A 12568-nucleotide genomic window follows, 5' to 3' on the forward strand; every position below is an offset into this window, starting at 1 on the left:
GAAAACCTAGGAAAGAAATCAGGAGTCATGGATTCAAGCATCAACAATAGAATACAAGAGATAGAAGAGAGAATCTCAGATGCAAAAGATAGCATAGAAAGCATTGACACAGCAGTCAAAGAAAATACAAAATGCAAAAAGCTCCTAACCAAAAATATCCAGGAAATCCAGGACAAAATTAGAAGACCAAATCTAAGGATAATATGATTATAAGAGACTGAAGATTTCCAGCTTAAAGGGCCAGTAAATGCCTTCAACAAAATTATGGAAGAAAACTTCCTAACGTAAAGAAAGAGATACCCATGAACATACAAGAAGCCTACAGAACTCCAAATATACTGGACCAGAAAAGAAATTCCTCCCATCATATAATAATTAAAACACCAAATGTTTAATTATTAATGCACTAAAAAATGTTTAAACTAAATGTTTAAACTGTTTAAAAAACAATGCACTAAACAAAGAAAGAATATTAAAAGCAGTAAATGAAAAAGGTCAAGAAACATATAAAGGCATACCTATCACAATTACACCAGACTTCTCAACAGAGACCATGAAAGCCAAAAGATATTGGGCAGATGTCATGCAGACCCTAAGAAAACACAAATGCTAACCCAGGCTATTATACCCAGCAAAACTCTCAATCACCATAGATAGAGAAACCAAGATATTCCAAGATAAAACCAAATTTACACAGTATCTTTCCACAAATCCATCCCTTCAAAGGATAATGAATGGAAAACACCAACAGAAAGAGGGATACTGCACCCTAGAAAAAGCAGGAAATTAGTCTTCTTTTAACAAACCAAAATGAAGAGAGTCACACAAACATAACTCCACTTGTAATAACAAAAATAAAAGAAAGCAACAATCACTTCTCCTTAATATCTCATAAAATCAATGGACTCAACACTCCAATAAAAAGACATAGATGAACAGAATGAATACATAAGTAGGACCCAACATTTTGTTGCATACAGGAAACTCACCTCAAGCATGAAGACAGACATTACCTTAGAGTAAAAGGCTAGAAAACAACTTTCCAAGCAAATGGTCCCAAGAAGAAAGCTGGTGTAGCCATTCTAATATCAAACAAAATCGACTGTCAACCTAAAGTAATCAAAAAGATAAGGAAGGACACTTCATGCTCATCAAAGGAAAAATCTACCAAGCTGAACTCTCAATTCTGAACATATATGCTCCAAATACAAGGGTACCCACATTCATAAAAGAAACTTTACTAAAGCTCAAAGCACACATTGTACCTCACACAATAATAGTGGGAGACTTCAACACCCCACTCTCATCAATGGACAGATTAGGGAAACATAAATTAAACAGAGAAACAGTGAAACTAGCAGAAGTTATGAAACAATTATATTGAACAGATATCTCTAGAACATTTTATCCTAAAATAAAAGAATATACATTCTTCTCAGCACCACACAGTACCTTATCCAAAACTGACCATATACTGGGTTGTAAAACAGATCTCAGCAGATATAAGAAGACTGAAATAAGTCCATGCACCCTATCAGACCACCACAGACTAAGGCTAGACTTCAGTAACAACAAAAACAACAAAAAGCCCACATACACATGGAAACTGAGGAATGCTCTACTTAATGATACCTTGGCCATAGAAGAAATAAGGAAAGAATTCAAATACTTTTTTAGAATTTAATGAAAATGAAGGCACAACATATCCAAATTTATAGGACACAATGAAAGCAATGCTAAAAGGAAAACTCATAGCTCTGAGTGCCTCCAAAAAGAAGCTGGAGAGAGCATACACTAGAAGATTAGCAGCACACCTGAATGCTCTAGAACAGAAATTAGCTAATACACCCAAGAGGAGCAGACAGCAGGAAATCATCAAACTCAGGGCTGAAATCAACCAAGTTAAAACTAAAAGAACTGTACAAAGAATCAACAAAACCAGTAGCTGGTTTCTTGAGAAAGTCAACAAGATAGATAAACCCTTAGCCAGACTAACCAGAGAGCACAGAGACAGTATCAAAATTAATAAAATCAGAAATGAAAAGGGTGAAATAACAACAGAAACTGAGAAAATTCAAAATAATCATTAGATCCTACCAAAAAAGCTTATACTCAACACAAATGGAAAACTATTCTCAACAATAAAAGAACTGCTTGTGCAATCACCATCCCTGACCTCAAACTATACTATAGAGCAATGGTGATAAAAAAAAAAAAAAAACTACATGGTATTTGGTACAATGACAGGAAGATAGATCAATGGAATAGAATTGAAGACCCAGAAATGAACCCACACATCTACAGTCACTTGATCTTTGACAAAGGAGCTAAAACCATCAAGTGGAAAAAAGACAGCATTTTCAGCAAATGGTGCTGGGTCAACTGGCAGTCAACAAGTATAAGGATGCAAAATTATCCATTCTTATTTCCCTGTACAAAGCTCAAGTCCAAGTGGATCAAGGATCTCCACATAAAACCAGATACACTGAATCTAATAGAAGAGAAAGTGGGGAAGAACCTGGAGCACATGGGCACAGGGGAAATTTCCTGTATAGTACACCAATAGCTTATGCTCTAAGATCAAGAACTGACAAATGGGACCTCATAAAATTGCAAAGCTTCTGTAAGACAAAGGACACTGTCAATAAGACAAAACATCAATCAACAGACTGGGAAAAGATCTTTACCAATTCTATATTTGACAGAGGGCTAATATCCAATATATACAAAGAACTCAAGAAGTTAGACCCCAGAGAACCAAATAACCCTATTAAAATGGGGTACAGAGCTAAACAAAGAATTCTCAACTGAAGAATACTGGATGGCTGAGAAGCACCTAAAGAAATGTTCAACATCCTTAATCATCAGGGATATGCAAATCAAAACAACCTGAGATTCTACCTAGTACCAGTCAGAATGGCCAAGATCAAAACCTCAGGGGACAGCAGATGCTGAAGAGGATGTGGTGAAAGAGGACCACTCCTCCACTGCTGGTGGGATTATAAGCTGGTAAAACACTCTGGAAATCAGTTTGGCAGTTCCTCAGAAAACTGGACATAGCACTGCCTGAGTACCCAGCTATACCACTCCTGGAAATATACCCAGAAGATGCTCCAACATGTAGTAAGGACACACGTTCCACTATGTTCATAGAAGCCTTATTTATAATAGCCAGGAGCTGGAAAGAACCCAGATGTCCTTCAACAGAGGAATGGATACAGAAAATGTGGTACATTGACACAATGGAGTATTACTTAGCTATTAAAAATAATGAATTCATGAAATTCTTAGGCAAATGAATGGAGCTAGAAAATATCATGCTTAGTGAGAAACCCAATCACAAAAGAACACACATGGTATGCACTCACTCATAAGTGGATATTAGCCCAAAATCTAGGAATACCCAAGATATAACTCACAGACTATATGAAACTCAAGAAAAAGGAAGACCAAAGTATGGATATTTTGATCCTTATTGGAAGGTGGATGAAAATACCCATGGCTCACAGCAAACCAATAGAATGAGCATAGGGTGCCCAATGGAGCAGCTAGAGAAAGTACCCAAGGAGCTGAAGAGCTTTTCAGCCTTGCAGGAGGAACAATATGTACCAACCAGTACCTCCAGAGCTCCCAGGGACTAAACCACCAAAGAGTACACATGAAGGGACCCATGGCCCCAGCTACATATGTAGAGGATGGCCTTTTCAGACATCAATGAGAGGAGAGGTCCTGTGTAGGCTCAATATCCCAGAGTAGGGGAAAGTCAGTCAGGAAAGAGGAGGGAGGCTTGGTGAACAAGGGGAGGAGGAATGGGATAGGGGGTTTTCACTGGGGTAACACGGAAAGGAGATTCCATTTGAAATGTAAATAAAGCAAATATCTAATAAAAACAATTTCCAATTAATTTTTAAAGTAAAAAACCAATTATTAAATTAAAAAATGTAAGGTGGAGCTCTTCACTCTCCTGTCTTTCCTCAAAATCCAATCTCCCTATCCTATCTCCATGTCTGTCAAACACTGCCTGTTGTGGCCTCTCCTCCTTCTCTGACCGAGTCTCCAGAAGATCATACAAATAATCTCTTACAGCCTTCCTCATGACCCCATCTTTTGTCTCAGCCACCAGCTCCCACCATTCCCTGGGAATCTGCTGACGATGCCGGTCTTGGAGCAGGTAGGCCATTTTCATATCTTCAGTCTCCTCTCCTCCAAATCCAATCCCCAAATCCTATCTCTACCTCTGTAGCAGACCACAGCCATGGCCTCTCTTTACTCTGCCGCCACTCACAAAGTACTAAGTAGATCCTGGTAGCACTGCCTTCCTCCGGCCTCTGGACCCTTTCTACTCCTCTTCCCTTGTCTAGTTCATCCCTGTTTCTAAGTGTTTGGCTTCCAATACCTACAAACACACTCTACCCAGTTCTATGGACCGTACCTGGTAGGATCTCAGAAGTATTCCCTACAAGGCAACCCACAGTCATCACAATTCTCCTCAAAATCAGAGAAGACAACAAAGACCAAGGAATGGAACATCACACCCAACAAAGACAAGACCAGATATCAACACCCAGGATTATAATTGTAACAAGCCTCCAAATTACCACAACTGAATCTATGAAAGAAGTACCATACAGGCCATAAAACTCAACAAATAGACAATAACATCTGCCAAATATAAACAGCATAATCCATCAAAGTCTGTAGTTCTAGGAAAGGCTTTGAGTATACTAACATTGTTTTTGGCTTCTGGATATCTGTTCTTGTTAGCTGAAGTGTGTCAATATGACTTTTGTGCTTAAAAACTCACTCCAAGGAAACCTTCTGGCCAAACACCCAGTGTATTTGTCAGCCCTCTAATAAAGATTTTTCTGTCGGCTTATATCCATATCCAAACTGTCTTCTCTGGTGAATAATAATCACGCTACCCCCAGATGCCTAGATGCCAGAGTAAAAACACTATCAATTCCAGCTGCACTACTATAGGCCTTTAAAGTAGCTCCTTCTATGTGGCTCGGTAGAGTTGTACAGAAGTTATAGGTCTCTTTTATGGTCATTCTCTTTGCTCCATCTTTTAGATACATAGGTCAAACTACAGAGCTTAATGTTTCAAGGAATCATCCTAATGAAATCAGATTGGATTATGGGTAAGCACAGTCAGAATGGCTTGACAGGTCTCTACTGAAACGTTCCTCAGAGCAAGGTATGCAAAGGAACTGTACCCATGGTACCTGGGACCCTGGAAGAAATCAGGGCCCATTGCCTCAGAGACCTGAAGGACAAGGGGACAGGTGGTTGAAAAAGAGGGAGGTGGTGCTGATCCATGACAAAGTCACAGAATCACTTTACTGAACGCCAGTTCCATAAGTAACCAAATAATGTTTTTCTTAATTCAAAGCCCCATTTCAGACCGGTTACAAAAAGCCATTTTCTTGACTTTACAATGACGAAGGTTTTTTTTTTTATTATTTTTAGAACCACTTAAACTACTATTTATCTGAAGGTTCTACTTACTGAAGCAGTTCCACCCAAGCTTCCAGCTTCTATATTGAATCCATTTCTGTGAAAATGGCAAAAAGGAACAGGGTTCTGTGGGGACAGCAGAGCTATAGACACAAAAGGATAGGCAAACCCCACACTTCAATAGTCTCAAGTCTTGCCCTGGATACTTGTCTATCTTTTGATAACTGACTTTTCTCATGTCATCTCTTTTTTTCCCCCAGATACCTTTATCAATGAATGTGTCGACCTTTCTGGCATACAACCAGCCCACAATAACTTACTGTGGGGTCCATCATGAACTCCTCTCCCATAAGTCCTTTGAAACGAATGCACAGGAAGACACGATGGAAAGCCACTTAGAGACTGAGCTGGACTTGAGCACAATCACATCAGCCGGCCGCATCAGCGGCCATAATCCACAGCTGGCCTGGCTGAGCTGAGCAGTAGCCCAGGCTTACCCAACTATAACCTCAACCCCAGAAAGAGGAGAATCTGTTCATTGCAACTCTCCAGTACAAAACAAAAGCAATGCTCCCCTGTTCAAATAAACAAAATTCTAAGGTTTGATTCATAAAATAAAAGAAGACATGAATTGTTTCAAGTCTAAAAAAAACAAAAAACACACAATAACAGCCACAACAATATGTTTGCAAGCAACCTTACCTCAGTAGTCCCTGAGCAATGCAACACGGCTGAAGCACAAGACAAGGATTATAAATGAGGCTTTATGAATATGGTAGAGCTTCTTAAAGAGGAAATGGAGAAATCCATTAAAGAAATCTATGAAAAACAGGATAAAAGGAAGAAAAGAGTTCAAGACATGAATGGGAAGAAAGAATCAATAAAGAAAGCCAAATGGAACTAAAATTGGAAATGAAAACTTTGGATATTCAGATGAGACATCAGAGATAAGCTTCACCAACAGAATACAAAAGGTAAAAAGCCAGGACAAATGCATAGAAAATATTTTCAACAAAATCATAGAAGAAATTTTCCCTAACCTAAAGCAGAAGGCACCTATGAAGGTACAAAAAGGATACAGGAGACCAATAGACTGAACCAGAAAATAAATTCTTCATGATACATAATAGTCAAAACACTGTACTAGACAAGGAAAACTATTAAAAGCTACAAGGAAAAGTGCAAATAACATATAATGTCAGATCTATTAGAATAACACTTTATTTTTCAATGGAGACTCTGAAAGCCCAAAAGGCCTGGGTAGATGTATCACAAACTCTAAAACACCACAGATGCCAGCCCAGACTACTATATCCAGAAAACTTTCCATCACAACCCATAGAGAAAGAAAGGCTGATAAAACCAAAATTAAGCAGTATCTATCTATAAATATAACCCTATAGAAAGTGCTAAGAGAAAAAAATCCAACCTGAAAAGGCTAACCACCCAAACAAAACACACAGAATAAATATTTTCAGATCAACAAGTCAAAAGAAGGGTAGAATTTATATCACAATAACAAAATAACTGGAACCAACAAGCACTGCTCATTGATAACTCTCAACATCAAATCTCAATGTCCTAATAAAAAGACACAGACTGCCCGAATGGATTGGAAAACAGGATCCATCCTTCTGCTACATATAAGAAATACACCTTAACATCAAGTATAGACACGAGTTCAGGGTAACAGGCTGAAAACAGATGTTCCAAGCAAATGATATAGCCATTTTAATATAGGATAAAATAAATTCAAACCAAAACTAATCAGAAGAGATAAGAAAGAACAATACAGACTCATTAAAAAATTGACCAAGAGGATATTGCAATTCTTAGCATCTACGCCCCAAACACAAAGACGCCCAAGTTTATAAAAGAAACACTTCTACTGACTTAAATGACACAATGTCACACACTCTGGTGGGTGACATTAATACTCTACTACCACTAACAGGTCATCTAGACAAAAACTAGACAGAGAAATGCTGGCAGTAACTGCCATCATAAACCAAATGGGCTGAACAGATATTTACAGAACATTTCACCCAAAAAGAAAAGACCTTCTTCTTAACAGTTTGTGGAACTTTCTGTAAATTAACCATACACTCACAGACAAAGCAAGTCTCAACAGATACGGGGGGAGAGAGAGAGAGAGAGGAGAGAGAGAGAGAGAGAGAGAGAGAGAGAGAGAGAGAGAGAGAGAGAGAGAGTCTCTACAAAATGGTATCTGAATTAAGGCAGAAATTAGGAAATTTAAAAAAAAAAAAAACATTCTAAAATAGCTGGCCATGGTGGCACACATCTTTAATCCTAGCACCTACAAGCAGAGAAAATCAGATCTCTGTGAATTTTGGGTAAGCCTGGTATACATATCACATCAAATTCTAGGACAGCCAGGGCTACACACCTGTCTCAAGGGAAAAAATTAGATTGAATGAAAATGAATATACAACATACCCAAATTTGCAGGACACAATGAAAGCAGCTCTAAGAGGCAAGTTCATATCACCAAGTCCTACAGGAAAAAAATTAGAGAGATCTCATACTAGTAACTTAACAGAGCACCCAAATCTTCAAGAGAAAAAGAATAAAACAGAATTATATTCTAAATGAGTAGATGGTGGAAAGATAATAAATTAATAATAATTAATAATAATAATTTAAAAACTGAAATGTGAAATCAGTAAAACAGAAGCAAAAAATGCCGGTTCAAAGAATCAATGAAACAAAGACTTGCTTCTTTCAGAAAACCATGAAAAACAATTATCCAATTAACTAAAAGGCTAGAGTTAACCAAATGTGTTATCCAAATTAACAAAATTAAAGCAAAAATTGGGACATAAGTCTACATACTAATGGACACCTGATTTTTGACAAAGAGCCTAGATATAGATCCTGGAAGTGGGAAGAGACAGCTTCTTCAACAAATGATGTTGGTAAAACTGGATGTCTACATGTAGAAGATGAACAGGCCCAGATCAACAACTAATACATGGGTCCTCATAAAATTGAAAGGCTTCTCTTCACCAAAGGACATGGTCATTAAGACAAAACAGAAGCCTACAAAACAGAAAAAGATTTTTACCAAGTACACATCTAAAATGGCTAATATCCAAAATATGCAAAGAATTCAAAAAATCAAATGGCCCAATTAAAAATGGTGTACAGCTGTGCAGTGGTGGTGCACACCTTTTAATCCCAGCACTCAGAAGGAAGGCAGAGGTAGAAAGATCTCAGAGTTCAATGCTAGCCTGGTCTATAGAGTGAGTTCCAGAACAGCCAGGGCTGAGGAAGAGAAACCTTGTCTCAAAAAAATCTAAAAAGGTGTAGGAGTTGGGGAATCACAGATCTAAACAAAGAATTCTCAACAGAGGAAAGTCAGATGGCTAAGAAACACTTAAAGAAATGTTCAACATCCTTGGCCACCAGGGAAATGCAAATCAAAACTACTTTGAGATTTCATCTTAACAATTATAAGAATGGGCTAAGATTAACAAAACTAGTGAACAGCTCAAGTTAGCAAGCATTTAGAGTAAGAGGACCAGTCATGCATTGCTGTTGATAGAGCAAACTCATACAGCCACTATGAAAATAGGTGTGGTAGTTCCTCAGGAAGATGGGAAATGACCTACCTCAAGATCCATCTATACCAATCTTGGGCACATACCCAAAGGATGCTTCACCTAAAGAGGGAGACACTTGTTCAACCATTTTCATTGCTGCTTCATTCATAATAGCCAGAAATTGGAAACAACATAGTTGCCTATCAACAGAAGAATGAATAAAGAAAAAGGTAGTGCAATTTCACAAAGGTACATTTATTTGAAAACATGAAATTCTGAGGTAAATGGGTGTAACTAGTAAAGAACCATCCTAACTGAGGTACCCCAAGCTCAGAAAGACAAATATGGTATGTATTCATCATATGTAGAGGTTAGCCAATAAGCAAACTACAATCTATATAACCAGGAGGTTTTTTTAATAGAGTAAGGGACTAGAAAGGAGGCCTGGATCTCTCTAGAAAGGGGAAATGGAGTAGTTAAGGATGGGCAAGGGGGAAGGACTATGAGGAAGGATCAAATGGAAAGGGGGAAGGAAGAAAGGGGTTGGGAAGGAAATATGGGAGGAACAGCTAGAGGCTCTCCCAGTACCTGGCAAATACAGAGGTGGATGTTCTTTGTCAACCACTGGACTGAGCACAAGGTCCACAATGGAGGAGCTAGAGAAAGGAGCTAAGGAGCTGATTGGTCCTGAGAAGGCTCAATGCCCCAGTCTAGGGGAATGCCAAGAAGTGGGAGTGAGTGGGTTGGTGAGCAGGGATGGGGGGATGGGATAGGGGGTTTTCAGAGGGGAAACCAGGAAAGGGGATACCATTTGAAATGTAAATAAAGAAAATATCTAATAAAAAATATTAAAAAATAAATACAAAAAGAGTCATTTGAGAGATCATATGGAAACCTAATACACTGAAGCTTCCAAAAATATATACATAAGTAAATAAAATTGCCAAATAATGGGAGAGACAAAACCCCAAACTTACCACCTCTTGTTACCAACTAAAGTTTCCAATACCAAAGATGAATTACCTCTAATGAAGTTGTTGGCCAAAGTGGTCCCATGAAAATCTCCAGACAACTCAAGTAGTAAAGGCTCTATGTTGTTCTCCACAAACTGACCGAGGTCCTATTACTGAAGATAATGCCTACATAACTCATTGAACACAGAGAAGTCAAGCTGGGGCTGCACAGAGCCTTCACCCCTATGGGCTTATGTTTATGGTACCAGTAGGTACTCTTCATGCTACCAAGGAACAAGGTAAACACCAATCCTGCTACAAATACTGTGATCTACAATGGTGTCTTGACTGTAAAATATGTGTGTACAATAGTGACACAACGGTCTTGGGAGTAACCAACTAGTTCTTGATTTGATTTAAAGCCTACCCACAATATGGAACCCATACCTAGTGCTGTTCAAGTGGCCAAGAACCTGAAACTATATAGGCTAGGGACTTAAAGAAACAAATACAACTGTTCTGATAAAAGAATATAGTAATGTAGTCATTCCTGATGATATTCTGCTATATTCATAGATCCCAGCCATCGTCAGAGACACACTTCCTTCCCTTCCAACATATTGGAACAAATATGAAGAACCACAGCCAGAAAATATGAAGAGTGAAAGGCCATGAAACTCTCAGTCCTAAACAGGATGTCTCCATCAAATCCCTTCCCTCAGATCTCAGAGAACTCTACAGAAGAGAAGGAAGAACGTGTAAGAGCAAGAAATATGGGGTTGCCATGCCCAGCAAGAAATGACCAAGACAAAACAAACTCAACAGCCTCTTTGTAGGTTCTTCATCATTAATGTTAAGTTGGGGCATTCTCTTTTTTATGTTACTGGCCCTTTGCATATATATTATGGACTTCTTTTTACTGTATCCACAGGATTCTTTTTTGTGCAAGCATGTGTGTTTCTTATGGGGTTTTGTTGTTGTTGTTGTTGCTGCTACTGCTGCTGCTGTTGCTGTTTTCTGGCTCCTTCTCTCTGACATTTTCCCTATTCTGATTGGTTTGTTTTTTGTTATATTTTGTCTTATTTGTTTTATTTTATTATCATTCCTTAGGCACATGTTTAATTTCTAAGGAGAGACAGAAAGAGTGTGGCTCTGGATGGGAAAGGAAGAGGGGGACATGGAACAGTCTTTAGAAGCAGAGGAAACTGTAATCAGAATATATTATATGAAAAAATCTATTTTCGATTTCAAAAAATAAGGTGGATAGCAATTGATATCAACCTTTGAACTTCACCTATGCATACAAACAGTGTGAGTGTGTGTGTGTGTGTGTGTGTGCACATGCACATGCATAAGCACAGCATGCACACATGTATACTAACACTTTCACTTATTTACCTTGAACATACATAACTAAAACATACACACACAAAAATGCAAGTAAAAATTATAATAAAAGTTCTCTGGCAAGGAAAATTAAGTGTGGCGCTCTTCCAACACCAACATACAGGACACAGTTCACATAGAATGTCACTCAGGGTGACCACCCACTAAACTTCACTCTTAACATCCTTATTTTGGCTTGTTCTGAGTGCCTTATATTCTGACACTTAGTACTTTATGAAGAATAGAGAATAAACAAAAAGTGTATGAACACACTAAACATTTTATTCAATAAGACCATGTGGCTCATATAATCCCAGAACTGTAAGTACAATGTAAAGATAATAATCATATTCACTGAAAAAATTGAATTATGATCTATACTTTGCCTGAAGATTCTGGTATTCATTTCTACACTGACTATGCCTAAGTCAGTGAGACAACTAAGCAAGTGGCCTTTCAGAGAGTAGAATTTGATGCAAAATGAAACTTCATTGTATAGTGACACTCCAGAGGGATCTTAAAGGACTTGGGGTTTTATACAGGTAATAATGTGAATTTAATTAATCAAAATGGTTGGATCAAGGTATGCCAGACATCTAATTAAAGATTATCTGTGGGTTTCCAAAAGAGGTTGGCACTTGAATCTCTAGACTGAATAAAAGGTATTAACTATGATCTTTGTGAAAGGGTGTCTTTTAATCCCTCGAGGGCTAAGATAGAACAAAGAGGCTGGAGCAGAGTTATCTGTCCTTCTCTGCTTCTGGTCTTGGTCCTCTCAGAATTCAGTAGAGGCATAGACCACTAGCCCTCCTGATTCTCAAGGCTGTGAGCTGGACTACGACTATACCACTAGTTTCAGAACTTCTTGACTCCCACAACTGTATGAGTCAATTTATCATAATCACTTACTACATATCTTCATACATATTATTTGCTTTCATTAGAGAATTCTATTGAGAGAATCTAGAGATTCTATTTGTCTAGAGAGCTCAGTAGAAATGAAAAGAATTTCTACTCAGAGAATATCACAATTGGAAAGGAAGAATTAGCCTATAATGGCATATTTTCTTTTTTTTTGTTTTTTCTTTTCTTTCTTTTTGTTTTTTTACTTATTTACCTTATATCTTTCTCACTGCTTCCCTACCAGTTATCCCCCTCACAATTCTTCCTCCCTCCCCTGATATTTTCTTAACAATGTGGGGTTTTTTT

The sequence above is a fragment of the Apodemus sylvaticus genome, chromosome 18, assembly GCF_947179515.1.
Source record: "Apodemus sylvaticus chromosome 18, mApoSyl1.1, whole genome shotgun sequence".
Taxonomy (NCBI): Eukaryota; Metazoa; Chordata; class Mammalia; order Rodentia; family Muridae; genus Apodemus; species Apodemus sylvaticus.